Raw genomic sequence first — 27,416 nt, 5'->3', positions numbered from 1 at the left:
TTGATGAGCGATGAGACCTTGTGGAAAGATGATAAACAAGGACTCCTCTAACTGGGTAACCTGTAAAAGATGGCATGAATGAGGGGCTGCAGAGCACGATTTAAAGTGGTGGGCATAGATTTGCCCTGCCCACACAGCTGACCTTCCTCTTCTCTGCTTGAGCACCCATGCATCTCTACCTCCATCCCCTCCAAATCCGAATGAGTGGCATTATGCCCTGAGCTACGGGATTGCAGCACCACTCAGAGTGACCCAGCCAAAAACTGTATTTTTCCTTTATCACAAGCAGAAGTAACTTTAAGGACTGTGGTGACAATACCTAGACGGTAAATGGTCACCATATGGCACTTTAGTCTCTGAGAACAGAAGAGTGGGTCATGGTGACATTTATTTGTGTGAGGGCTCACTTGGCCTATTGAAGGTACTTTTTCTTCACAGGAAGTCTAGCTAAAATCTCCAGGAAACTGCTGGACTCTTCTAATGCTTAGCTGCCAGAGCACTTGAGGGTAAGGACTCCAGCAGTTTTGTGATCCTCTCTCCCTATCCCCCCCGTGTCTGGAAGATAAGAGAAAAGCAAGCATTTAAATACTGCTTGTGTTACAGTCGCACACCTGGAGCCTTTGGGTGTTAAGCACTGTACAAACACATAGGCTAACAGTCCCTACCCTGGAGATTTTACAATGTGCTTTGACGCAGACTTTATTCTGCATTTGCCATTACTTCAGTGACTGGTTTAAAGCAAGCTACTTACCCACACTGTGCCTCAGTTTACCCTTCTGTAAATAGTACACTCTTTAGCCATGTTACAGCTGTGCAGCGAGATTGAAGGTGCTATGAATGTGCACAGTACTATGAATGACTTTTTCATCAGCTTCAGCAGCTCTCACTTTGAAATGTTTTCACATTTCCTGTCAGCTCAGTGGTGTGATGATTTTTTTGGAGGGGTTTATTTTTAGGCTCACTCTTCAACACTGGTTAGAGGAAACCTTTGAGCTTCTAATAATGAGTAAATAGCTCTAAGGCCTCTTAGAGCCCATGTATTAGAGTACACTATAGCTGCCACTAGGGCAAACCTCAGTGGTTCTAAATAATGTCTCCATGATTTTTTTTAACTGCTGGCTGGTGGGAGATGGAATCAACTCCTTACCCAATCTCCTCTTTCTAGCTTTGTTCCCCTTCCATGACCACCTTCAAGGGCAAAAAGAAAAATCATCTTTTTCTGCCTCCAGGGGAGACCTACCAGGTGCCTTTTGCTCTGTGCGAGGGGGCCTTTATTTTTGTGTGGGGGACGCTCCAATACGCATCTGGTGCAGGCAGAGCTAGAGGCTTGTCTGCTTTGGCATTACCTCAGCACAATTCTTTACAGATGTTCTAGTATAAGAGCCGCGTTTTCACACTACTGAACTGAGGCAGGCGGGCACCCTTACCAAACTTCCATTTCCGCATGATTCATGTAAAGTTTTAAATAGGGTGAAAGATGCACATATTCCCATTGCCCCTAAGCACCAGAAAGGCTGCCTGTCTCTCTTAAAGAGAGAAACCTGTTGCTTAACCCTATTTTTACACTTTTCTTCACATTGTGGTTACTACTGGCCTTAATCTGAAGCAACCTGCAGCAGAAGCAGACTGAGTGCACCTAGCAATAGTATCAAAAATGGAATTAATTCACACAGTTGTTTTTCGTGAGCAGTTTTTACAGCAACTGAATTCCTATAATGCATTTGTCCAGATGGCCACAGCCTTCTCTGTTCTTGGGCTGGCTGAGGGCTGTTTGCTGCAGACTTTACACAGCCACACTTGTCTCATACCTATGTAGCCAGGTCCACACTGCCACTGCAGTAGGCAGGGTTAGGTGCTTGGATTTCTGGGGATTATATCCTAGGGTTCTTAGCACCTGATTAAGCTGAGCCATTCAAGGAATTGTTTCACAGTGTACTGTGGGAGAATCTCCTTTCTGAACCCTGTGCAGAAGTGTCCTTGGCCTGCCAACACATTGAACTGAGGCACGTGGGCTCTGTATACTTCTCACTGCTAGCCAGAACTAAGGCCATCACCAAGAGACTTTCACTTATCACAGCCATTGTGGTTTTTAATTCAAGCAATTTAGGACAGTGCTATAACACTGGTACCAGTATAACAGTTTACTGGTAGGACAGTTATAAACTAAGTGTGTGTTCATTCATGCTTGCTACAGCATGTAATCCAGTTTTGAATGATTGTTTTTAGGAGTAAGCCGTTCAAATGCTGTTAGAATAAATCATTAATGGCATATTTTAAAGAGAAATAAGTATTCCTGCTTGAAATCCAACTTGGATTACACAGGTGGAGGAAGGGGGAAGCGAGGGGGGGCAGGGAAGTGGCATGGTTCAGCTGAAGCTAAGCCTGCCCCACAGTATTCAATATTCACCATAATTTAATTGTCATCACCTGGGAAACCCTACTGTTTTTGCTGTGACGCTTGCCCCTCCAGAATAATATAAAGCATAGCAGCAGCCTCTTATTCAGATGCAGCTCCAGCTCTGATGCTACGTATGTCTGCCATCCCATCCAGCTATGGGGTCCATTTCAGCTCAATGGTCTGTTCCTGCTCTTCTGCCCTCTCTGTGGGCAAGTTCTCCTCTGCTGCTGAAAAAAATTGACTGCTGCACCTCAAGTCTTTCATGCACAAAGGTGGGCTCTGTACTCAGGGCAGTACAAAGCACGCAGGGAAAGTCCTCATAGGAGGAACAAGTTCATGGACTTGTCATAGGCATCCTTTGCTTGGAGCAGGCGCCCTAGAAGATTTTTTTAGTTCCTTTCTAACACTGTGTAGCCATGCTCTTGATCTCCTCCTCCACCAGCCTCTTTGAGATGTGTTCATACCAAAGCATCTCTCATAATCATGCTCCTTAGTATACGCAAAGCTGCAGTGAGGTGTGATCTTCTAGCCAGCTTGCAGCACGCTGGGATGGCATCTTTTTCTGCAGTTTAGCTGAGCTGTGCAGAAAATGGAGCAGGCTGGGTGGAATCAGGGGTTTAAATACTGACAAAATTGCACATAAACTGGCACATGGCTTCCAGGTCATAGGCAAGTGGGAAATGAGCAGGGAGAAGGATACAAATGCAGCATCCAAGGAATTATAGGATGGCATCTGAGGATCATCAGAATCCAAGCAACTGAACGTGGGTATCAGCTCTCTCCACATGCAAAGTAGGAGTTAGAGCCTGCCCTATTGCAAAACCCGGAGCGTAACCCACACCCCCAGGAGGTGAGCAAGACCAGGTTCATAGTGCATATAAACCCAGGTTTAAGGGTTGTGTGTGTGGCTGTAGTGGAGGCTGAAATCTACTAAGACCCCAATTAACTCTGTGGTGAAGTTACAGCCTGAGAGCTGCATTTTTAAGCCCAAACCTTACCTATGACAGTATGTTTGCCCATAGGCTGTCACCACCATTTGCTTTTTGACAGAGCGTATGCCTCTGTTTTAGCAAGTGCTAGCACACAAATGCATTGACTTGTGGCTTTATTGCTGTGTGTATTGTTTATTTATTTCAGTACTTGCTTAATAGGATGAATTATAACCAGTGGATTTTGTACTAGTTTTATGGAGATATCAGAATAAGCTAAAAATCTAGATGCTCTGGCAACTAAGGACCACAGCTCTCTCCCCCACTTTCCATTTCTCCCATACACAGGATGGGCCATGGTTAATAAGCATCACGCCATTCAGAAGGTAATCTGTCTATAACAGAATGGATCAGGCAGTGGGTAGATTAAGGTAACTGACTAGTCTTCTGTGCTATGAACAAGTAAGTAAAACATTTCAAATTCAAGTTGCACTGTCTCAAGATTTGCCCCTTTTCGAATGAGATCCTGTCTTTAGGGTGAAGAAATTGAGGAGCGCTGTCCCAGAGTCTGAATTTCAGGCAAGGTATTTACTTCACACAGAAGGAAGTTTCAGCGCACTTTTTTTTTTTTTAAATGTATTTAGTTAAGAATAAAATGCCTTTGCATTGGGCTGCAGATCTGTTTTGTTTTTAAACTCTTTAAAAATTCTCTTTTTGGAAACCTGAATTGTAATCGGCCACTTCCGTCCATCCCGTTCTTAGCAATCCCTAATCATGTACAGAAGCAGCTAGAAGAGATTGCTTTTACAATAACCAAAAGCTCTACACACGCTGCTTTGCCTTTTTAACATCAGAGCAGGAGTGTGCTGTGTGTGGCGTAGTACGATGCAGCCAAAGACTCTTTGCAGCTGGTTTCCAACAACAAGCTAGAAATAACCATAACAGCCACCAAAAATATACATACAGGCACCCTGAAACCAAACCCTTGCTGGCATTCAAAACACTGCAGCCTCTTCAGGCTAATATCACAGTTGATGCCCCCCACGTCTGTCCTGACAAGCGCAGTCTTGTCCATTTTCACACTGACGTTCAGCTAAGCAGATTCTCTGTTAGAGGACCCTTTGGTGAGGCTACCCTGCTCCAAGCGCCCGTGCCTCTGTCTTGAAGGGAGAAAACTGTCTTTTTACAGTCATGTTAGTTCAAGCTACAACACAGCCAAACTATCAGGCCTTCAAAATGTGTGAGCCTTCATAGGGTTTTTTAATGCAGTTAAGCTCAGACACTTGAAAAAGCACTCATTGGCCAGGACACACCTCTAGCATTCACTTTAGAAATAAAACCAAAAAAGGCTGCTATTATTCCAACTAAATGTGTCCACACAGCGAATTATACTGTTATAATTACTGCCATGTAATTATACTGCTATAGTACTGCTGATAAATTTCTCCATAGAAACAAACCCAAAAACTAACAGAGACCACTTCTGGCATGCAGATGAAGAGGTGCTGGCAGGCCTGGAAAAGGGACATTAATATCCCTGTAGGTACATTTCAGTGACTACTCCAGCACTGGAAGCATCTCTCATGCAGACTCATTGGGCTCATCAGTGTTTCTGCTCGTTTGCCTCACTGGATAGTATCATTAAATAGCACACCTGATCTGCAAAAGCTTTTTTTTTTTTTTTTTAAATGTTCTGCACTTTTTTTGAGAAGAGCATCAACCCTTTCTGTCTTGCTGTTTAACCTACAAGTGGCCTTCTCTTCCCTAGCATGAGCGAACACGCTGGGCCACACAAGAGGAGGCCACTCCTGTATTTTGCATCTACTTAGTGAGAGCATTTACTCAATCCTTGCAAATGCCTGGTCTGCCAAGCAACATGGACCCATAAATAAAGCAACTGTTTAGTGGCTGGCCCCACTGAAAAGGCCCTTCAGACACATTCTGACCCTCTGGTTCAGTGATTTTGATGGCTGCTTGTTAGCTCCATGGCTACCCCATTACCCTCCACCTTTGAGAACTGCCTTTATGGCTAACAGGAATTACAATCGATGGCAGCAACTAGAAGACAGTTTACAGTGCTGACCGGTATGTTCCCAAGGGACCATACTGTAGTGTGGGCATTGTCCAAGAACTTGCCATCCTGACCCTTTACGTCAGCAACGTTTTAGGAATACAGGGTCATATAGGAGCTCAAGAAAGTATGGTTCCATCCATAACCGTAGGTGGGATTAGCTGATCTGATTGGCTCAGTGCATAACTCTAAAATGTCATTTCAAAGGGACATTAAATATTGAAAACACAGAATCAGCCTGTCTTTGGCAAGTCTTAAGTTTCCATGAGTGGCAGATGGTGTATGAGGCAAGGCCAGGCACATTGTAAAACCCCGTATATTTCTCTGGCACCTGACAGCCAATCTTTCTCTGCCTTCACTGATTAGATTCAGAGGAAGTAGGGTGTGCCTGCTGTTGGCAAAGACCAAGTAATAATGCTAAAGAGTGTTTTTTCTTTGTGACAGTTCCTTTTTAAACTGAAGGGTCCTACAAATGCAACCAAGTGACAAACTTTTATCCAGCATTTCAGCAGAGGGTCTGCGCACTGAAAAGCACCAGTTCAATGACACCAGGGTTCTGACCAGGGTCTGATGAAAAACATGCTGCCTCACCCTTATGATTCTTTGCACTGGAAGCTCCAGGGTTTGTTTCTCATTAAGTGATACATGTACTAGGATAGAAATCACAGTACCAACTGCCATAGAGTCAAAGGTCAGAAGAAACCATTGAGATCATCTAATGTGACCTTCTGTATAACACAGACCATAGAACATCCCCCAAATAATTCCTAAAGCAGAGCTTTTAGTAAAGCATCCAGTCTTGATTTAAAAATTGCCAGTGACGGCGAATCCACCCCAACCCTTGCCATGTTGTTCCAATGGTTAATAACCCTCATTGTTAAAAATGTATCTTATTTCCAGTCTGAATTTGTCTAGCTTCAACTGCCAGTTTATTGGATAGCGTTATATGTTTCTCTGCTACATTGAAGAGCCCATTATTAAATATTTGTTCCCATGCAGTTCTTTCAGGGTACATCTACCCTTCAAAATAAGACTCATGGAAGGAGTCTTAGAGCCTGGCTCAACCAACCTGGGCTCACCCTGCAGGGCTAAAAATAGCAGAGTAGATGTTTGAGCTCAGGCTGAAACCTGGCAATGGGGAATGGTATTGGAGACTGGGGCTCCAGCCCAGGCAGCTACACTGCTAATTTTAGCCCTGCAGCTTGAGCCCAGGCTCTGAGAGACTGTCTTGGGGTGTTTTGGTTGTTTTTTTTTATTTTTATTGTTTTATTTGCAGTGTAGATGTACCTATCGACTGTAATCAAGTCACCCCTTAACCTTCTCTTGGTTAACTCCTTGAGTCCATCACTATAAGGCATGTTTTCCAATCTTTTAATCATTGCTAAGGCTTTTCTCTGAACCCTCTCCAGTTTATCAACCCCCTTCTTGAATTGTGGACAGCAGAACTGGACAGACTAGTCCAGCAGCAGTCAGTCACTCCAGTGCCACATACAGATGTAAAATAACCTCTCTGCTCCTACTTAAGATTGCCCTGTTTGCACAGCCACAAAGTAGCACAGGGAGCTCATGTTCATCTGATTATCCAATGACCCCCAAATCTTTTTCATCCTGTCAGTATGACCTACATGTTTCGTTCCTAGATGTGTTCGTTTACATTCAACCACATTAAAAATTCATTGTTTGCTTACACCCAGTTTACCAAATGATCTAGTATGCTCTGCAGCCATGACCCATCCTCTTCGTTATTTACCACTCAGTGGCGTTCCGAGAGGGGGTGTGGGGGGATGCGGGGGGGGGTGCCAGGCCTTCGGGCACTGGCCTGCGGGGGGGGGGAACGACACCTGGGCCAGCCCTTCATGATGCTCAGGAGACAGGAGCGCAGGAGGCTCTGAGGGGAGCAGAGCCGCCTGCGCCCTCCGTGAAGGGCTGGCCTGGAGCGCACTTATCTGCCACTCCAACCCCGCATCTCGGTACCGGCTTAGACGGGGGCGGCCTCACCCCCTGGCCTGGGGGGGGGGGCTGGGCAGGCTCTTCATGACATGCAGGGAGGGGGCAGTGGAGGAGCGGAAGCAGAAGCAGCCACCCCACAGCCTCCTGCACACCCCACCCATTGTGAAGGGCCAACCTGGCACCACCCCCCCCAGGCTGGGGGATGAGGCTGCCCCATCCAAGCCAACACCAGGTGGTGGGGCTGGAGAGGCGGCTAAATGCAGTGTGCCAGGCCAGCCCTTCGTGTCAGGCAGGAGGGGCACAGGAGGCTCTGAGGTGCACCCCTCAGTGCCTTTCCCTCCCCGTCGTGAAGGGTCAGCCCACCTCCCCGCCCCAAGTGGGGGGAAGAGGAGGGGAGGCTTCCCCATCCAAGCCAGTGTCGGGCTGCAGGACTGCCACTGCAGCGGGAGAGGCAGGCGCCGGGCAAGTGCAAGGGGGGGGGGGGGGCGCGTGGTGGAGCCAAGCCTGCATTTGTACCCCCCGTGCCTTATGCCCCCTCGTAGGTACAGACCCCCCTCCCCGGGGCAGTTGGGGGCCGATGCTGGGATCCCTCTTGCCCTACACGGGGGGGAAGAGGGATGGCGCGTGAGTCCTGTGGGGGCACAAATGTAGGCTTGGCCCCCGGGCACTGGAGGACCCTCATTACGCCACTGTTACCGCTCCCCAAATGTTTGCATCGACCACAAACTTTATCGGTGAATTTGTTTTCTTCCAGGTCATTGTTAAAGATGTATTTTACATCCACACTACTACCACCACCTTTGTAAACCAACTTTGCATCCGCGTCTCTTAGAGAAGCTCCGATTTAAGATCTTTAGTCTCACACACACACAAAAGCACATGTTGCCCTCACAGCTGCTCCTCGGCGTGTGTGAGCAGTGTAAACACTTGCAGAAGTCCCCTTCAGGCACTAAAGCAGTGGGGCTGCAGGCAGCAGCAAGGGAGCAGTATTCCAGAGTCACCGGAAAATAGATACAAAAAGTATGAAAGTGATGGGAGCCTCCTGCAGAAACTAGCACTCCCTTAAGTTGATTTTCCCGCATCTGCTAAAAAGAAGAGCCTGGCCGATACTGCTCTATGGCCTTTGGGCTCACCTGCACTGAAAATGTTGTGAAATTCTCCCACTATTGCTTTCGTGCTTGTGCAGCCTCACCAGTGCTAGCAACAGTTGGGAGCCCGAGTGGAGACCGGCCACCAGCATTTTAACCATTATGTTGTCTAGACCTATCGGCCAAGTGTATCCTCCCACTGACTTTGCCACCAGGAGGAACTTGCATTTTTCCCAGTCAGTGTTTTTGATGCAATGGCATGGGGCACACTTACATCAAGAGGTACAGCTCCCTAGACAGGTGCCTTACGCATTTCCTTTATGCACGGGCTCTTTTGTAATAATCAATTCTCATTGTAAAGTGGTCCACTTCACACTGAAGTGAAAACTTGTACCTTAGCCGTCATTACCCTAACCACTTGTGTAATCTGCCTTCATTTTTTAAAGCAGAAGCTTTGAGTTATACTTTTTAACTTATCTCCAGGAGCTGCTCCCTCAGTTCAGGGGACAAGGAGGGTTTTGGAGGGGGAGGGGGGGAAGGGGAGGGATATTGACTGATATCATTGCACAGTGAATCAATGCCAGCTGTGACACTTGTTACAAAATTAAATGATGTTAGGTTGCATGCAATGCTGCTGCACTTGCTTTACAGTGTAGCAATATTGCAATTCCTACAACCAGTTAGAATGAACGGGTAGCCACAAATTAGAGAATTTAGCTAATTATAATATCCTATTGCTTGGTTTTAACTGCTTGAATCATGATTGCCTTTCCCATCATAAATCATGCCTTTTTGTTTCGCTCCGTTTGTGGGAGTGTCTTCAAATCAGGTTAGTATAATAAAACAATATATGGTTCAAAAAAAAAAAAAAAAAAAAGATTAGTAAAATAAAATTATCTAAGAAGCCAGAACAACCACGCTTACAGTTGGCAGCTAAGCTCTGACTCATCTAAGGTATTTTATGACAGCCATATGCTGGGCATGTGTGTTTCTCACCTTTCAGGCAAAGATGATAACATTTCCTAATCAGGATTTGAGACTGACCAGGATTTTCCGTAAACATTTCAGTATAGCAAACCCCACCTTACAGTCAGAGAAAAAGCATTTCAGATATTTGTGATTTAGCATTAAAGCACTGAATAAATAGCTATAGTTCAATACCAATCCTAATACCTACTGATACAGCAGTGGCGATATGCCAAGGTGCAAGTGTATTACTTTGTTTATATGAATGTGCATAAAAGGCAATTGTGTTATGATCTGGAAGACCCAAATTGGAAAGTAGCCTCAGGATTCCTGCTTTTGTGACTAATGGAGGCTGGCAACATCACATAGGTAACATGCTTTGGAAGTAGAAAATGAGTGTGAGAGATATATTAAAAGTGCCTCATTGTGACCATTGAAAAGTGATGTGAACACAATGATTTGCATAGTACATGGTTTCCGTGTGTGGCCACAAAGGGAGGGTGAACCTTGAAACTGATGCCCGAGAAAGATTAATTTAAAGCATTTGGAAAGGTATTAGATGAAGGCTCTCACGTATCAAACCAGTTAGCGAATAGTAAAATATACTTCAGATATCCACACATTTTAACTGGCTGACAGGGTTTGCCTGCAGCGCTACCCCACCCTATTTGCAGGTGATGGTCCTGCTGAAAACAACGTTGTGTATTTTGCTTACTCATTGATGCAGTTGGCCTGTTTCCCAACCTGGATATAAGGAAGGCAAGAATGACCCGTTAGAGAGAGGGGACTTAGGGTGCAGGCTGAACAGTCCTCAAAGCGGCCAAACCTGGTGAGACAACATGGGCTGGATTTTATGTTTGATCCTGAGCTCTGAGTTAAATTCACGCCAGCACAAGGCCTATGTATCATTCAAGTCACGCTTAAATCCCATTTTGTTGTGTGTCTTTAGCTATATACACAGATATTGGCCCAGGGTTAGCTCCACAAAGGGATTTAGCTATTGCGGTGCCTGAGCCACCCAGTGGCATCCACCACCCCAGGTCAGGTGCCCAGGTTCGCCATACAACGCACAGGCAGAGATAAGTGCCTAAGAACCAGCAAACATGCTGAGTGGGGAGCCACCTAAACTAGCCAATAGGAAATGCTGAGGAGAGGGGTGTGACTTAAGCCCCACTGCTCAAAGGTACTTCGGTGCCTAAATCCAGGCTGCAGGGAGGCACCTGTGTCTACTTGGGATTCACACTAGGGAGCCCTCTTTTGGAGTTGAGCATCTAAGCACTTTTTCAAGAAAAACAAAGGAAGAGCTGCCTTTCCCCCCAGATAGCTTTGGTCCAGTGCCGAGAGTGTTCACTCAGGGTGTGGGAAGCCCTGGTTCTGTTCCCCCTCTGCCTGAGTTGGAGAAGGGATGTGAATTTGAGTCTCCCACCTCCCAAGAGTATGGCCTAACTACTGCACTGTTCTTGTAGTTGCACAGAGTGGAACAACTTCAACAGAACAGATTGAATAAGGCCAAGTGGTAAGAGCACACCCCGGGAGATGGGAAACCCAAGTTCCTTCTCTACATCAAGCAGTGGGAGGCATTGGACCCTGGTCTCCCACATCTTGGGGGAGTGTTCTAACCTTAGCTAAGAGTTAAGAGGAGGCATCACCTCTTCCTCCAGCTGTTTGTGGGGGTTTAAGCATACTGAAAATGCCTACTAGATCAGCCCCACAGGCGGGATGGAGGGCAGAGGAAGGGAGACACCTCAGATGTGAGAGAAGCACCTCAATTTAAGTGGTTGTGTGCATGCTGGCCACCAGATTTTTAGGCATCTTGGGGACTTTACCAGCAGAAATGTGGGTGGCAGCTCAGCAGGAGTTTTGAGGAACTTGGGGGTGCCTAAACATCAGACTTCGGTGACTGACTGCCATGTTAGGCTTCAATTATTCTATGGATCTAGCCCCAAATGTCTTAGAAATGCTTAGGTTCTCATCACTATAGTATGTGAGTATTGATTTCAGTGAACTAACACCACAGATGAATCTGGCCATATATGTCTAATCTTTATTTATTATAAATTTAACGTTTGCTCTTACCAAAAGAGAATGGCAAAACTCCCATTGACAAATGAAAGCCAGTTGGTGCCCTAAATGTGTATTTCATTTGGGAGCCTTAATTTAACAGGTGTCCCATCTTTGCAATAGAAGTCTTCAAATAAGGGCTTTTCTGAATCCATTTTTTCCTATGACAACTTCACATTCTGTATTCAGGATGTCTTTAAATAAAAAACACAGAACATAAACTCTAATTTGCCCCTTTAAGATTTTTTGCTTATTATGCATTTTGACAACTTGGAAGTGTCTTACTGTGATCTGCTCTTTCTGTAGAGAGTATATGAGAACATTAAAAATGAGTAACTTTACAGACATAGTATCTTTGAGCAACTCTAGGTCAAATACATGTCATCTCTGCTAGTTTTTCTTTGTCAAGATCCTCCCAAGCTATGCCTTAAAAAAAAAAAAAAAGACAACCAATCTCTGATGTCTCTTGTTTTTCTTCTATAACCACAAATGTGCCCTCTTCAAAAACTCAATCTCAAAATACTTAAACTGTCAAGCTGAGCGCCAAACCACACACCCCAAGCAGTGCTGCAAGAAAACAATCACATTGGAGAGAGAAAAAAAAAAGCCAGAAGAAATCACAAATTATTTCCAAAGAATGAATTTGAATAATTTTTAGCATTAAATGAGTAGCCTTGTATGTTAAGAAATAGAGTGACAAGGTGGGTGAAGTAATATTTCTTATTGGAGCAACTTCTTCTGGTGAAAGAGAGAAGCTTTTGAGCTACACAGCTCTTCTTCAGGTCTACAGTTTGTCTGGGGCTCCAGGCTAACCAGAATGGACTTGGACTATGCTTTAGCCTTTTTTCTATGATAACCTAAGGTCTTGCTATGCTGTCTCAGAGTGACTTAGGCTACACTACAGAGCTTACAGCAATGCAGCTGCGCCACTGTAGCACTCCTAGTGCAGACACTCTAAGCCGACAAGAGAGCACTCCCGTCAACTCAATTACTCCAGGGCCCATGAGCAATGGTAGTTATGTCAGCGGCAGAAGCTCTCCCGCTGACAGCCTGTCCATACTGGTGCTTAGGTCAGTGTAACTTATGTCACTCAGGAGAGTGACTTATTCACACCCGTGAACAAGATAACATACTGACATAAGCTGTAGTGTGTACATAGCCTAATAAACCCTACTATTTCGATAACACTGTTTGAGTGTCACAGCAAATACTTGGTAAAGTGCATTAATCCCTGAAGAGTGTACAAGTCTCTACCAGAAATTGTCTCAGACTCAAACAGAACTCATTGCGTGAAGCAGAAGGGCTGAAGCCCCAGAGGTTCAGTTGAAGAGATCATGAGGCCATGTGGCCTATCCTGGATGAAAAGTGAGACTGGCACACTGAAGAGGCTCCTAGGAACTGTCCCAAAGCTGAGGGAATAGCAGTGATCCTGGGGATTCATGTATAACTCAAAAGATTGTCTCTTTCACCAATAAAAGTCAGTCCAATAGAAGATATTACTTCATCCACCTCATGTCTCTAATATCCTGGGACCAACTCAGCTACAACAGCACTGCAACAAGAAGTGGAGTGACATTGATAAGACATTTTCCTGTACTTCAGCCTGGCTATAACACAATGTATCTATTGCATTTATAAGCCCAGAGTACTCTTTGCAAGGCAGAAAGAGTAGGGATTTGGCCAGACTACTTTTTTGTTTTATTATTTAGGGCCAAAGCTACACCCAGTGAACTCATTAACTTCAGTGGGAACAGGCCAGGACTCTTAGTTTGTTATAAAACTTCTCATGTGCAATAACCATTTTCTTGCTCTACTTTTGTAAGTAAGGCAAAATCCTGCCCTTCTTGTGAAGGGCCCCAAGACCCAGCAGAATCTATGTGGTTCTGCTACACGGCAGGGCCGGCAGGCAGGCTCCTGGGAATCTAACCTTTGTGCCATGGAGCCTCGCTCCAATGGAGCTGCCTTCATGCAACTGTCCAGCAACATTTTGGGGAGCAAGGTAGGAGCTATGGGAGTCTGTTGGCTCTTGCTGCTGTAGACCTAGCATACAGCGGCTGTGGTACTCCAGCCTCCAGCTGTAGTAATGGCTGTGGAGTGACTATGGCCCAGTGGAAGAAGATTCCTTCCTTCTATTGGCCCTCCACCCCACGCACTGCAGTGTCTTAAGGTGGGATCCATGAAAGTACTTAGGTACCTAAGTCCCTGTTTTAGGCTCTCATGATCCACAAAACTCCTGCTGAATCCTACGGGTGCCTGAACTCACTCAGCCCCTAGGTTTTCAGGGTAAAAGGTTTCCTGGATGCCTATGTTTCAGCTTCTGGGCAGGCACACTGCTGCCTTACTCTAGGCAGTCACATGCCAATCTCCCACCTCAGCCTCAGAACAATTTACAACCTGGGAGAAGTCGATGTTCAGCCACCCAAATTGCATAGGGAGCCCGATCAGAGGGCACCTGCTAGATGTGGTCCCACAAAAAATCCAGCTGCTGGAGGAGGTGCTGGCAATGTTGTCATCTGTTTTATAACTTTTAGCCCAGTGGTAAGAGTGCTCAGCTGGGGTGCAGGAGACAGGTTTAATTCCCTCTTCTGCTTGAGGAAGAGAAAGGATTTGAACAGGAGTCCCCCACCCCCCACAGTGCTGCTCTAAGCACTGAGGGTGGGATATTCTGATGGGGGACTCCCTCAATCTCTCCTGCTGAAGCTGTTCTACTGTGGATAAATAGAACAGTTGAAGCAGAGAGAATGAACCCTGGACCTCCTGCCTCCCAGGTAGGTCCCCTCACCATCCTCTAGTATTTGCTACTCATGTTTTGTTGATACTTTTTAAAATGTGTGTGGGGTAGTTAAAAGTGAAAATATAAATATGCCTGTTTAACAGCCTTGAAAACTCTGTAAGTGTCAATATAAATCATGCAGGGAGCCTACTGCACATATTTTCAAATATTCACTGAAAGAATCTCATTTACCTTTGAATAATCTGATGGATCAGGAAAATAATCAATACTTAACTTCTCATGAGCTAATAAGAGTTGGGAGCTGATATTTTTGGACATCCCCTTCAAGGCTCACTTGGAACTTTAACTCTGATTTTTCTTACCCTCCTATAGATCACGAATGCTAGATTCTGGGTCAGTATATATTGTCAAGAGTTTCATCCTCGAAACTCAAGCTGGATTTTTTTTCTAGTTCACTGCAAGTTAACTGTCATCACTATGAGGGAGACAGTCCTTGAGACAAAGCTGATACAGCCACCTGCCTTGTTTTTCACATACAGAACTGAGTGTGAGAACCATTTTAGATTTATATCTTCACACCCCTGCTTCTTCTGAAACCTTAGGAAAGATTTCATTAGACACTTGCCACTTGTAACACAGACTCACACATTGACAAACAAACAATCTAAACTCCTAAGGGCTCTACCAGATTATTTCCAAGCTTCAGTACAGTGCTGGCACATGACTGCAGTTGTACATTAGAAGGTATACTAAATACGTTTCTTCTTAGAAGAGCATCAAAATTACTATGAAGCTTGTTTTTAAAAACAGCTTTGAATAATAAAAAAGCAAAGCAATGCTCCTATGTAAAGCAGGACAGGGATTTTTCAAGTACATGTTTTTACATCAGAAAATGAAGATTAATCAGAAGCAAAGTTTTTCACAGGAAAGGGCTGGTTTCAACAAATTACTTGACAAGATTTTTTTTTAAGTTGTGAAAGTGTCAAAATGTTTTGACATTTTCTGAGAAGTTCTAGTTTAGAGTGACTGTTTCAAAATGTAAGATAATTATAGTAAAAAAAAGATTAAGTAAAAATGGTTGAAATCTAAACAAAACATTTTGATTGACCAAACCAAAACTCTGAGGAGGTGGGGGGAGGGGAAGTTCACGAAAGTTTGAGATTAACTTTGTTCTGATTTGGGATTGGAAAAAAATTGGGAGGAAAAAAAAACTCGACATTTTGTGGAATGGGAAAATTGTTTCCCACCCCCCTCTGCTCCTATGTATTTGGCCTGTTGCATAATCTTATCCCCAATGGGCTTTGTCATAGATTTATTTAAAACCAGTTGTTCTAAAAGATCCAAAGAGATCCTACCTTTCTGAATGATATTGGCATCTGATCCTTCATGAGTGGTCATCCTCCATACTGCAGACTCAGTGAGGATTTTAACATCTAAAGAGAGTGAATAGATACATTCCTGCTTTTAATTTTTACATATCAGAAGTTACTTGTCTGGTATTTTCCTCTAACTGTTCAGGAAGTTTCAAAAGCAACTTTTCCTTCAGAAGTTACAAGTCTGATGTGATAACCACAGCTGCATTCTACAGCCATTTCATTTGGTGCAGAATGAACCAGTGATACAGGTACATGTTTTACCACATTTTAAGAGCTGCTCTTGGTTAATGCTAATCTCACAGTCTGAGTTGATCATCCTCTAATGGCATTAATTCATATTTAGTTTGCTGAGTTGTTAGCTGTGTTTATAGAATTTATTTCAAATTATAATAATAGGTCCCACTTCTCACCATAGATCTCAAAGCTTTTTTCAAAGGTGAGTAGTAGTTAACAGAAAAGGAAAGTGAAACGCAGAAGATAAGTGACTCATCCAAGCACAGAGTAAGTCAGAGGTACAGTCAGAAAGATTCCAGGACGCCTGGCTCCCTGACTAACCCTCAGTCCACTGACCAACATGGCCTCCATCCCCCCCTTAATGAGCTTGATAATAGACAGTTTATAGATATTCCTAACATAAGAAAACCTTAAACTGTATTTTTAGGCATAGAGATTTCAGGTGGAAGGTGCATCTGAAGTTCAAAGCATAAGAAGATTTCATTTTAGCTGATGTATTCAGATATATTTTCATTACTATGCTTTTTTAATTTGAACTAGTTGTATAATGTGATAGACTAGCTCCTGTTCTGCCCAGGGCTGATAAATAAAACCAGAGATGCAGCGGAGCTCATTGTCTGCTACTGGTGTCAAATAGCTTAGTCTGGATGGCAGTAATTGATATTGTAGGCTTGGTTCTGCACCTAATACAAATGTTGTTTTAGCCAAACTGGGTCAGATTTTCAAAAGCACTCGGGGGCCAGATTTTTCAACTGCTCAGCACCCACTACTGGTGGCCACTTATTTCAGTGCTTAAATGAACGCCAACCTCCTGAAAATCTGGTGCTGTGGTCTTTTGGAAATATGCATATTTCATTTTTTATACCTTTTAACTCTATACTGGTATTTCAGAAAATTATAGGCATCACAGAACCTTAACACAATGGATATTTAAGCTACATATTATATGACAAACCAGTGTTTGGAAAGTAACGCTTGTGTAAAAAGAAAGTAGTTATTCAATCAGAGTGGCCCACTTTTACATGGCTTTCTGAACTCCAGACAATTTGCACAAAGGTTAAGATTTGACAACTAAAGTCACAATGGCTTAGTCCTCTATCCTCCCATGAGAGCTAAAATAAATAATCAATAATACAACAGAAACACAGAACCCCACTTCAGCTCTTCCCAGGATGGAAGCATTGAAAACATGTCTTTGTGACACAAATGCTTATTCTGAGGTCTTCATTAGTAGGATATCCAGTAAAATAGCCATAGGCAAGAAAGCACTTAATCTGACTGTTGCATTAGGCTGGAGTTCCCCTAAAACCGCATGTAGGCATGGCTTTGAGTGCAGAGATAGGAGAAGTTGTCCACATATACTTCAAATGGAAATGATAGAGGGATACTTCTAACAATATCTAAGACTGAATAGGTCCTGTGCTGTAAAAGGCTTAAAGCTTGAGCCTTAAGGCTCTGTTTTAGGACTTTATACAAGACTTGCATGACTGTTGAGCTCATATTATTTTACATAAAAAAATGTACAATTCAAATAAGGCATGATCCTTCACTTAGAAAGTCACCACTCATTGTAAACTGTTACACTCAAAGGTTTTCCCTACTTCCACTATGATTGCTAGTTTTACAGCTTCCTAACTAGGTTTCCTCTGTTTGGTGGCAGCTATGGCTGCTGCTCCTCCTCCTTCTTCTTTTATTGGGGCCTGCTATAAGCCGGATGGGGCCTATGTAATTCAAGATCTCTGGCATTGCTAGGTATCTCTATGGTGCTAAGTAGCGCTTGCATGCACACATAATATATATTTTTTAAGCGACTCTGATTAAGAGATTACAAATAACCAAAAATCATATCTAAGACATGGATCTTAAAATAGACTCACTTTTAAATGGATGATTTTTCTAGCAGACTACTTCTCAATGTTCATTGTCCAACTAATCATCTTCTAAAATGACTCCCACAATTTTTCATCGTTTCATATTAAAATTTTACTCTGTTGTTTTCACACAAATGTATGGCAACTAGGAATTTCCAGGGGCAGCATTAAGATGTTCCTCACCATTTAAATATGATTTGAATAGTGAAGAAATTGATTATGGGCCTAATCCTGTATTCCTTATTCAATCAGACCCTGATTTAGCAAAGCATTTAAACATGTGCTTTTAATTTTGAGCATGTGGGTAGTCCCATCCAAGTCAGAATACTCTTGTGGCAGGGGGGAGGAAAGGAAGGTGGGATTAATCTTGGGCTGAAATACATTGCTGGATCAGGGACAGGATTTCCAGACTGGGCCCTGCCACTTATACCATGCCTGCTACTTAAACTTTCTAACGAGATAAAGAAAATCTGCTGCCTGAGTCACTACACACCTTCCAACTGCTGGGGTTGGAAGGGGGCAGGGTCTTGCAAAGTACAGCTTCCTTTACTACTCAGCCCTGATTCATCCCCAGAACAGGTCCATCCTGTGCCCTGAATGAAAGACAGTGGACGTGAGGAAAATATACTACATGATCATGTAATTAGAGACTTACCACAAGAACTGAATTCTGGCGTTTCCAAAGTTTTGAGTGCTTGACTTTGCAACCTTAATAGTCTCATACTGTAGTTTGTGTTTTGAAAAACAGCAAAGGACAAATCCCATTATGTGGCATCACATTGACACTCACATGGATCACAGCAGGGTTGCAACCTTTAGATCCACCACACAGACTGTTAGCTCATGTGGCAGAGAAGTAGCTGATAACAACAGTAGGGGCCTCTGTGGACCAGCATTAGAGTGGGGAGGAGACATTTTGCCAATGGGCTTAACAGATATTCACTGACAGCAGAGGAACAGTGGGAGCATAAATCATAGGTTTCATTCCAAACTCTAAAGGGGAATGTTCTTGAATAGGCTCACTTTTCTGAATTCTTTCTCAGTTCCATCCCTAAACTTGACTTCTTCTGCTCCATCCCCTCCAACTTGGTCCAGGCCGGTTTCTTCGCCACCTAGGCTCATTATCCTACTCACCTAAATAAGTGGCTACTCTTTCAGCCGTTCTCACTACACACATGCCCAACAGTCTTGAAAATCAGGCTGTAAGTGTCACACTGGTTACTCCTCGTTCAGAGCTTCACAAGTGTATCTGCAATTTCTTTGGTAAATATTGACTTTGAAATCCAAGTGACTGAAAATATTTGGTTTGTACCAGCTGTGTTGCATGTACACCTTTGAAACATTAGCTAAAGGAGTGATTTGGGAAAATAAAAATGTGAGGTAGATACGGTTGCTTTGTGATCATATCCTGAAAAAACGAACATGGACATTAACAACTGTGAGGCATAGTGAAACACAGTGTACGTGAGGAATGGGAGGAAGAGATCATTTGGGTGCACACATCGGTAAAGCAGATCATCCATAATTGAGGAGCCCTTTGTAATTACAATAGCAAAGCATCTGGCCCTTAATAATATCAATGATATTTTGGTCTTGAAGCTTTTTTTATTTTCTGCATGAACCTCAGCGCTAAATCATCCATAGCTGTAAGTTTTACTCACTGAGTAAAACTGGGTGGGGAAAAAAAATAGATCAGATGGTTCAGAAGTTATCCAGGTTAGCACTTAGGGTCAGCTTTTAAGAGCTCTCAACAGCCACAACTGGGGCCAGTTTTCAAGTCAACTCAGCCCCAGCAACTCCTTGAGAGCAGCAGAAGCTGCTGGGTGCTGAGCTCTTTTGAAAACCTGACTCTAAATATGTTAACTCTTTCGACCACAGCTATGAGAGGTAATAATTACCTGCTCCTCTCTCATACTTTCCTTGCCTGATTGGTGTAGATAGTGGACACAATTCCAGTAACGGTAAAAACCTGTAAATAAAGACCACCACAAACCAGAGAGGAAAATGGAAAGCAGTTTGAGAAATCTAAAGCTGTTTTTTAGTTGAGTAGCTATTCCCTTAGTATCTACGCTCTCCCACCAAGATCATCATTTGAGTGTGGTTTTGGCAGTGTTACAAAGAGCATTGCATTATGGGGACCGAAGAGAAAAAAAAAAAAAAAAGCAACAGGAAATAAGCCAAAAGAAATCAACTTCAGTTACATTTGAGAGCCTATCATCAGAGATTCTTTTTTGTCTAATTGCTAGCTTTTAGGAGTGGTTTTTGTTTCATCAGTGGCATCTTCCAGAAGGCAGACATCAGTAGGCATTTTTTCCACACTCCAGTTAGCCAAATACCCATGAGAGAGAAAAAGGAGAAAAGCAAAAGTGGGTCAAATCCTGCTCACCCGGTTCACAGGAGAAGTTCCAAGATCAGGGGGGTCTTACACAAATAAGGCAAGTAGGATTTGTTCCAGCTAGTGTTTAAACTAATGTAAGTTTAAAACATAGCTTGTTTTTAACCCGCCTGGTTTAAGTTTGTATTAACACTTCTGTTTTTAAAACCACTTTTAAAGGAAAACAGCATTTCCCAAGACTGCTTCCTCATTGAATGAGCTCACTAGTACATTACTTATCTCCTAATAAATGCTTCAAAAGTACCAGAGAAATAGGACTAGATTTTGAAGTAATCACAGGTAAATCATTTCATATCACTAATGTCTGCATCAGATACACAATGGTACACAGTCAAGTATGAGATTACCATAACTTCAAAAGAGGTCACAGCCCTTGACTGACTGACTGACCGACCGACCGACCAAGCTAGCTAGCTAGCGCACACACTTCCCCCCCCCCCCAAAGTTCCTATCAATTGTACTGTCAACTTCAGCTTTTATGGCTTCCCTGTTCATGAGGCACAGCTGTCAGCTCCACTTTTTAACTGACTAAGAGGCAACAGCTATCAGACCCTTCCCCCATCTCTAACACCTAATGCAGTCCCCCTATGGGCTGGGCTTTTCTTCTCATTTAACACTCCATATGATTCAGTCAAAGAGGAGGTACATGCACCTTGTCACAATCAGATTGGCTGACCTAAGTAGCCTTTTCTGGCCCTGCAATCCACCATCCAAATCCTGAAGTCCTTACTCAGAAAAAACTCTTACTGGGCCTGATCCTGAGAGACGTAACTCACCTGCAGTTTCCATTGAACTCAAATGGAATAGCGGGTTGACTTAAATGGGATCTTTACCCAAGCCAACTCTGAACAAGAAATGAAAGATTTGTCCTTCTGATTCCATGGAATTGTTCTCTTTTTCTAACACATTCACCAGTGTGAGGTTGAGCCTGTCAACAGCAATATATAGATTTACCCTGTAGCACTAGAACAAATTTTGTTTTTAATTTTTGGCAAAGGTTCCTAAAGCTTAAGGTAAGTGTTTTTTATCTGAAATATTGAAATACATTGAAATTAAGTAAGTATTAGGCTATATTCTCATGTATTCATGCAAATCCTGCTATTGCAGCTGTAAATCAAAGGGCAGCTCATGTACTAACTGGTTCTTCTTGGAAGAGTATCTCTGAAATGTATGTTACAGTCAATATGCCTCATGCCGGGAAGGGTCTGTATGATCTGATTTTGTCCAGTACTGATACAGTATCACACCTGTGCATATGATCCCTACAGTCCATTCACTGAGATCCAAAATGGTCTTGGTGTTTTGCTTATGTGTGCACCTGTTCCTCAGCGTCTTCCTGTGGATCTACTTGAGGATTTCACCTCCTGAGACTTTAAAGGGTGTTCTTTGGAGTGTTAACTCCAAGAGGCATTTCAGTCACTTATATGAGGGAATTAAATAATTCAAACTGTATTTTATTCATTTCTTCATCTAATTTTGATAGCCATGGCTTTCTGTTGCCTGGATTTGCCAGAGCAGACAAGCATTCACCCAGACACATTCTTCTCTGAAGACAATTTTTTTTGCAGCTGTCTGGACTTTCCTCTGCCTGTTTGTCAATCTGGATTACAAAATGCTATCTAGTGCCACATTAGTGAGATGTGCAATTAGCCTGTTTAAAGTTTTTCTTTGAATTTTACAAGACTGCAAATTGTTTAAATATTCTCACCAGTCCAGAGATCAAACAATTTTTCATAAAAAATGGATGTGCAGAATTAAATGTGAATGGACTACGCCTTTATTGCAGCAAGACAGAAGATGGCGTTATCATTCATTAGCCCTTAGAACCTCTATAGCTAAAAAAGACACATTTTAGTTTTCTATTTCATAGTGAAAAAAGGAATTTCAGAACACAGGACATTAAACAAATCTGTAAAATTAGATTATTCGCTCCCACTCTAAGGCCTCTTTATACTGCCAGAGCAATGTAAACCAGCCTTACAGTCACTGAGAAACAGCCCCATTTCACTCTTGTTTATGGTGACTAAATATTCTTATGCTGGGAGTTGGATGAAATCTTGTTCACACTGGTGGACATAACATTCCTTTCATTCAGGATAATTGTAAGACACAGTTAAGCTACTTTTGGCATAAGATAGCTGAAAGAAGAGATGCCTCCCCCCAAAACACAGGCCACATGTAAGGCCAATTAGGAATTGGGCCATGTGGATGGAAGGCCCTCACAAGCAGTTGAATACAAAAAGAGGGGCTGGGTATAGTTTGGTGAAGTGTGTGCATGTGCGCCCGCACGTGTGAGTGACTGACCGACCAACCAACCGACCGACCCTGAGAGACAGCTAAGAGAGAAAAATTTGGAGGTAGAGTGTTGGCTGGGAAAAGAGGTTTTGAATATAGAGCAGGAAAAACTAGCTCCTCTTTTTTTATTCTTACTGTGTTCAGGGAAACACAACTGTGTACATTCTTGGTAAACAAAAAACCATCGAAAAAACCTGACTCATCATCAATTTCTTCCCCTAATAGAAAGAATCTACAAGACCCCAAATATTGGCTAACTGCTCCAGTTAAAGGGCATATCAGTATTGACACAAAGGTTCCGATTCACCTCTCGCACTGGTTGTACGCTGGTGGAACTCCTTTGTTTTCAGCAGAATTACTGAAATTCACATACCTTCATTTACATTGGTTTCAATGAGAGGAGAATGAGGCCCAAAGGCTGTATAAAGTAATTTGAATATGAAGTTTGTTCTATATTTTGTGAGCAAATTCTTCTGTGAGAATTACAACAGACACTCTCATAGCAAGTATTTTAATGGTTTTATAGTGTTAATTTTTTTAACAGATAAAGAGTGATAATACATGTAGTCTAAGTCAGTCTAATATCAGTCGATCAAAGTGGCTTCACCCATATGCTATCAATTGCCAAATCAGGACATTAGACTGCAAACCCTTTAGGGCAGGAACTGTATCATCCTATGGGTTTCTACAGCACTTAACACAGCGGGGCTCTGAGTCTGATTGAGGACTCTGGACACTACTGAAAATAAATAATAGTAATAAAGATTATTCTAATGCCTCAAAATTAGTAAGAATATCTGGAACAAGAATTCTGGTAGCAACAGCAATTAAACTGTCCTCCACAGAAGAATTGCTCAAACATGACATTTCAACAACCGAACAGACATCCAAAATGGCAAGTGGAAAAAGCCACAATGAAACCAAACCACAGCAATCTCAAAAGAGAGAAGTACTAGCCATGGCATATCTCTCATGTGAACTGGGCATTATGTGTATCAATAATTAACAACATGCAAAGGCAACTAGAAAATGATGGAAAAACAACAAAGGTCAGAACTTACTCCACTTGCATAAAAAATATGGGCAAATGTAAGGACAAATTCCTTCCATAACATAAAGACAATTATTCTATTCCCTGAAAGAGATTGTGATGCAATTTTGATTGGGGAAACTGGGAAGGAAGTACACATTGGAACATAGCACCACTTAACTGGAATCAAAGAGAGGTAACAAACTGACAACTAAACAAACACTATCTCTACTGGCCACAAAATCAATCCAGAGATTGCCAAACCCATAGGAAACAGAATGTAAACGAGGCCCGATATTCTTAACTGAACCCAACTTTTTTTTTTGTTAAGTGCACAAATAAACTGACTCCTACCACAGATGGGCTCACTTGGCTGAGAAATTTCAAGTGATGGAAAAATCACACAGGAAATAGACCTCTTTATATATGCAGCTAAAAATTAAAATTAAGGTCATAGTCAGGACAAAACAAATCTGCCACTATACTACTACAGGACTATCTGCACAATGATATGTTGGTGCAGATATAGCTTTAAGTTACTGAGAGCAAAAATAACTATGGCCAGCTGGCATCATTTTCATATTCATTATTATTATTATTGCATCCAAAAGACCCTGACAGGATCAATGTCTTTGTGCTAGACATTGTTCTTTGCCCTCCAGAGCTTTCAATTTAGACTCAGACAGCAATGCCTTACTTAGGTTGAATATTACTCAGTGTAAGATTATCACAACCTGGCCTTAATTAATTGCCAGACAGCCAGTGTATATGACATACACCATGCTATCATTGGCAATGTGACAGTTCAACTAACCCTGCTTGCAACAGGCTACATGAAGCAGCTTGATTTCCTTAATGTTCTTCTTACCCTTATCCCATCAACAGGGATAGATAGGGTCATCGTGCAAGCATCCACCATCTTTGTCTGTCCAAGGCAGCACTATGGTCCACTTGCTTACCATCTTCTTTGAGCAATCCATCCATTGCTGCCTCAACTTTCTTCTGGGTGTCTTTCCTACCTACCACTCCTGCCATGCTATCTTCATCAGGTCCCTTCATTCATTCTCTGCATGTGTCTGAACTAGTCAAGTCACACTTCCTGGATTACGTCAGCCCCGTCACGGACATTGACTTCCATCCTAACACTTTCATTTCAAAATCTGTCTCTTCATGTAACTCTTATTATGGCATGAAGACATCTCATTTCAAATACCTGTAGGTATCAAACCTACCATCTCTTTATCAGTCATGCTTCTGTACCCAGTGTTCTATGGGCTTTTAGGCTCAGTGGCATACACTTGTCATATACAACCCCTGAGATGCTATTCCACACTCTTCCAGCTCCCCCAGTCTGGATGGTATCTCATGTTCAAGCTCACCATCTTCCATAACCCTCCTATGAAGGTATGTGAATTGATCAGTCTGTTTAGTCTCACTCCATTAATCTCTAGGTCCAATTTCCCTGTGTACCTCTACTAACCCACATGACCTCAGTCTTAGCTAATTGTGCTCATTTTCATCCTATGCCATCTTAGCTGGGCATGCCACTGGTTTACTATTTCCTGTAGGTCTTCTTTCTTATTGCTATGTCATTTGCATATAGCAGCTTCTCATCTTTTCCCATTGGGATCTTCCTGCTGACATAGTCCATCAATATGACAAACAGCAGTAGACTTATGGCTGACCCCGACTTTCCCTGCAAAAAGACTTGTCATTCTAAAATATGTTTGGATCACTATTTTAGGTGATCTCTACAGGACATTCCTCAAAGTTAGGCATTCAACTTGACTTTCTTAATATTCATTCTAATTTTTATATCATCCTTTCATCCAGCACCTCTTTTTTCCCCAAATTTCCCAAAATATATATCCATTCATTTCATTTTATTTCACATGAAGAGGCAAAAGACAGACAGGCAGTTATGAAAATGTAAAAAGTGGGGAATTCAACAGGTGAGGATTTAAATGGCTTAGAAGCTAACAGGCCGGATCCTCAACCAGTGAAAATCAGTGTGGACTAATTGGTATATTGACTTCAACTGTTCACCCCAGCTGAGGATATGACCTATACCATCTGCTTCTTTAACTCCTGAATTTGCATGATTATTTGTGTCTTTTCACAGCTATGCGTATGCTTTCTTATCAAGCAGACATTTCCATACCCATGACTACAACTGAGGATATGGGATTCAGTTGCTCTCAAGTTATATTTTCTATCTACTTTTTTCTCCTTATGCTACTTAGGTATTTCAGCTTTTTTTTCCTATTTCATTGTCATCCAGTTGCCCCTGTGTGTGTGTTTGTCAGTTCAATCAGGCTGTATTTATGGACTTAATCATTATGAAAACACAAATAAAAATGAGAGAAAGAAAGAAAATATAAAAAAAATAAATTATTCTATCATACTGCAATGTGTATTGTGTCAGAGGATTCCAATTTCAAAGTCTGGGTGCTGGCATTAAGGCAACTAAGCTAATGCAGTATGCCAGCTAGATGAACATAGATATATAGCCTATCTAATTGTGTTTAAGGTTCATCTATCCTATATACCATTTACTTGTCAGAAGCTGAGTTAGAATATTTAAGGGGGAAGAATTCACAATATCCCAGATTACTTTCTTTCTAGCGTCTTCCTTTGTTTACCTGTATTATGGTATCTTCTTCATTACAAAACAAGAACTCAAGCAAGGCTGAGAACATACGATCAATCACATACAACAAGTGTTTTGTTTTTACCTTCTGGAAAGATTTTCTTATGAACTCTAGGTTAATCTTTGTTAGGCCATGCAACGTGGCTTAAACAGGGTGTGACAGGCATTTTTATGATCCATAAAGCTTTTTTCCAGACTTTTATACTTCATTATTTACAGTCAATATATTTTATACACAGCCAGCTGCTGGGAGAAAGAGTCATCAGACATCCTGAGATTTATGGCCTGATTTTTAAAGGTATTTAGACACCTACAGCTGCAGATAGGTGCCTAGTAGATTTTCAAAAACCGCTGCATCTTTAGATACCTAAAATAACATTAAAAATCTAGCCCTTTTGCTTTATAATGCATTTACTATAGACATGGGCTTGTCTCTTGAATTTGTTTGGGTTGTTCTGCTGCTCACATTGACCCAAACTCCATGTATAATCAGAATAACTACTATTTGCCTGGTGGCAAATAAAAAGATAACTAAATTTGCCATAGCTGGTGCTCAAAAACCACCTTATTAAAAATCAATGTAAGTAAGACATACAGTATTTGGCTCCTACTAGCAACTGATCATGGGGTAGGCCTTGGTACTGAAAATCTGTCAGAATATTACTTGTTGCCTTCCCCTAGATAAGTCCCCAATTAAGGAAAGTACTTAAGCATGTCCATAAATCCCACTGACTTCATAGCAATTTATGCAGATGCTGAAGTGCTTTTGTGAATCATAAACCCCCGCAGAGGGCTCTCTGCAGAGTTATACTTCATTCTTGACAGATTTCCAGACTAAGCCCCAAACTCAAAATAAAGGCTAGACCCATTTCTGGTGTGAGCCTCTTAAAAATCAATGGGGCTATGCCAGAGATTAATTTGGTCCCTACAACCCAAAAGGCATTGTGTTAATTTTTATTTTAATGTATAGTCTCTTTATCTTAAATCTGGGAGAAACACAAAGGGAAAAAAAAAGGTAGGGACCATTAATATAGCAAACATGTAAGAAAGTACTATGAGTACTCTGCTATTGGTACTCTAACCAAAGCTCAACTTTCAAACACATTACAAGTCCTATAGTCTTTTATCCTGTACTTTTTTAGGCAAAACCCCCACTTAAATGCAAGTTTTGCCTGAGTAAGAATCATGACCTGGAAGAGCTGACGTTATACTTACATGAGAGAAAATAAACTCTGAGTATTATCATCTGCTTTTAGAAACTGCCCATATTAGAAAACATAGATGATGTTTGCATATTTTAACAGTAAGCTATCCTAGACATCAGGGTGAAACCTAATAAAAGTTGCTTCATTTCCTCCTGCTGAATTA

At 42.3% G+C, this 27,416-nt stretch overlaps 1 long non-coding RNA gene across 1 annotated transcript; it reads right to left on the bottom strand.

Moving 5' to 3' along the window:
• Positions 1-349: 349 nt before the first annotated feature.
• On the bottom strand, positions 350-27,416 carry LOC137146871 (uncharacterized). Its single transcript, XR_010918069.1, has 3 exons — positions 27,264-27,416; positions 15,553-15,630; positions 350-555 (listed from the first exon to the last, which is right to left on the bottom strand). It is a non-coding gene; the product is annotated as an uncharacterized lncRNA (long non-coding RNA).

Source organism: Emydura macquarii, unplaced genomic scaffold (assembly GCF_026122565.2).
Source record: "Emydura macquarii macquarii isolate MOO-44397 ecotype Brisbane River unplaced genomic scaffold, CSIRO-AGI_Emac_v2 contig_480, whole genome shotgun sequence".
NCBI classification, from domain to species: domain Eukaryota; kingdom Metazoa; phylum Chordata; order Testudines; family Chelidae; genus Emydura; species Emydura macquarii.
The sequence above is the reverse complement of the archived record's forward strand: the minus strand, read 5'-3'. Positions and strand labels throughout refer to the sequence as shown.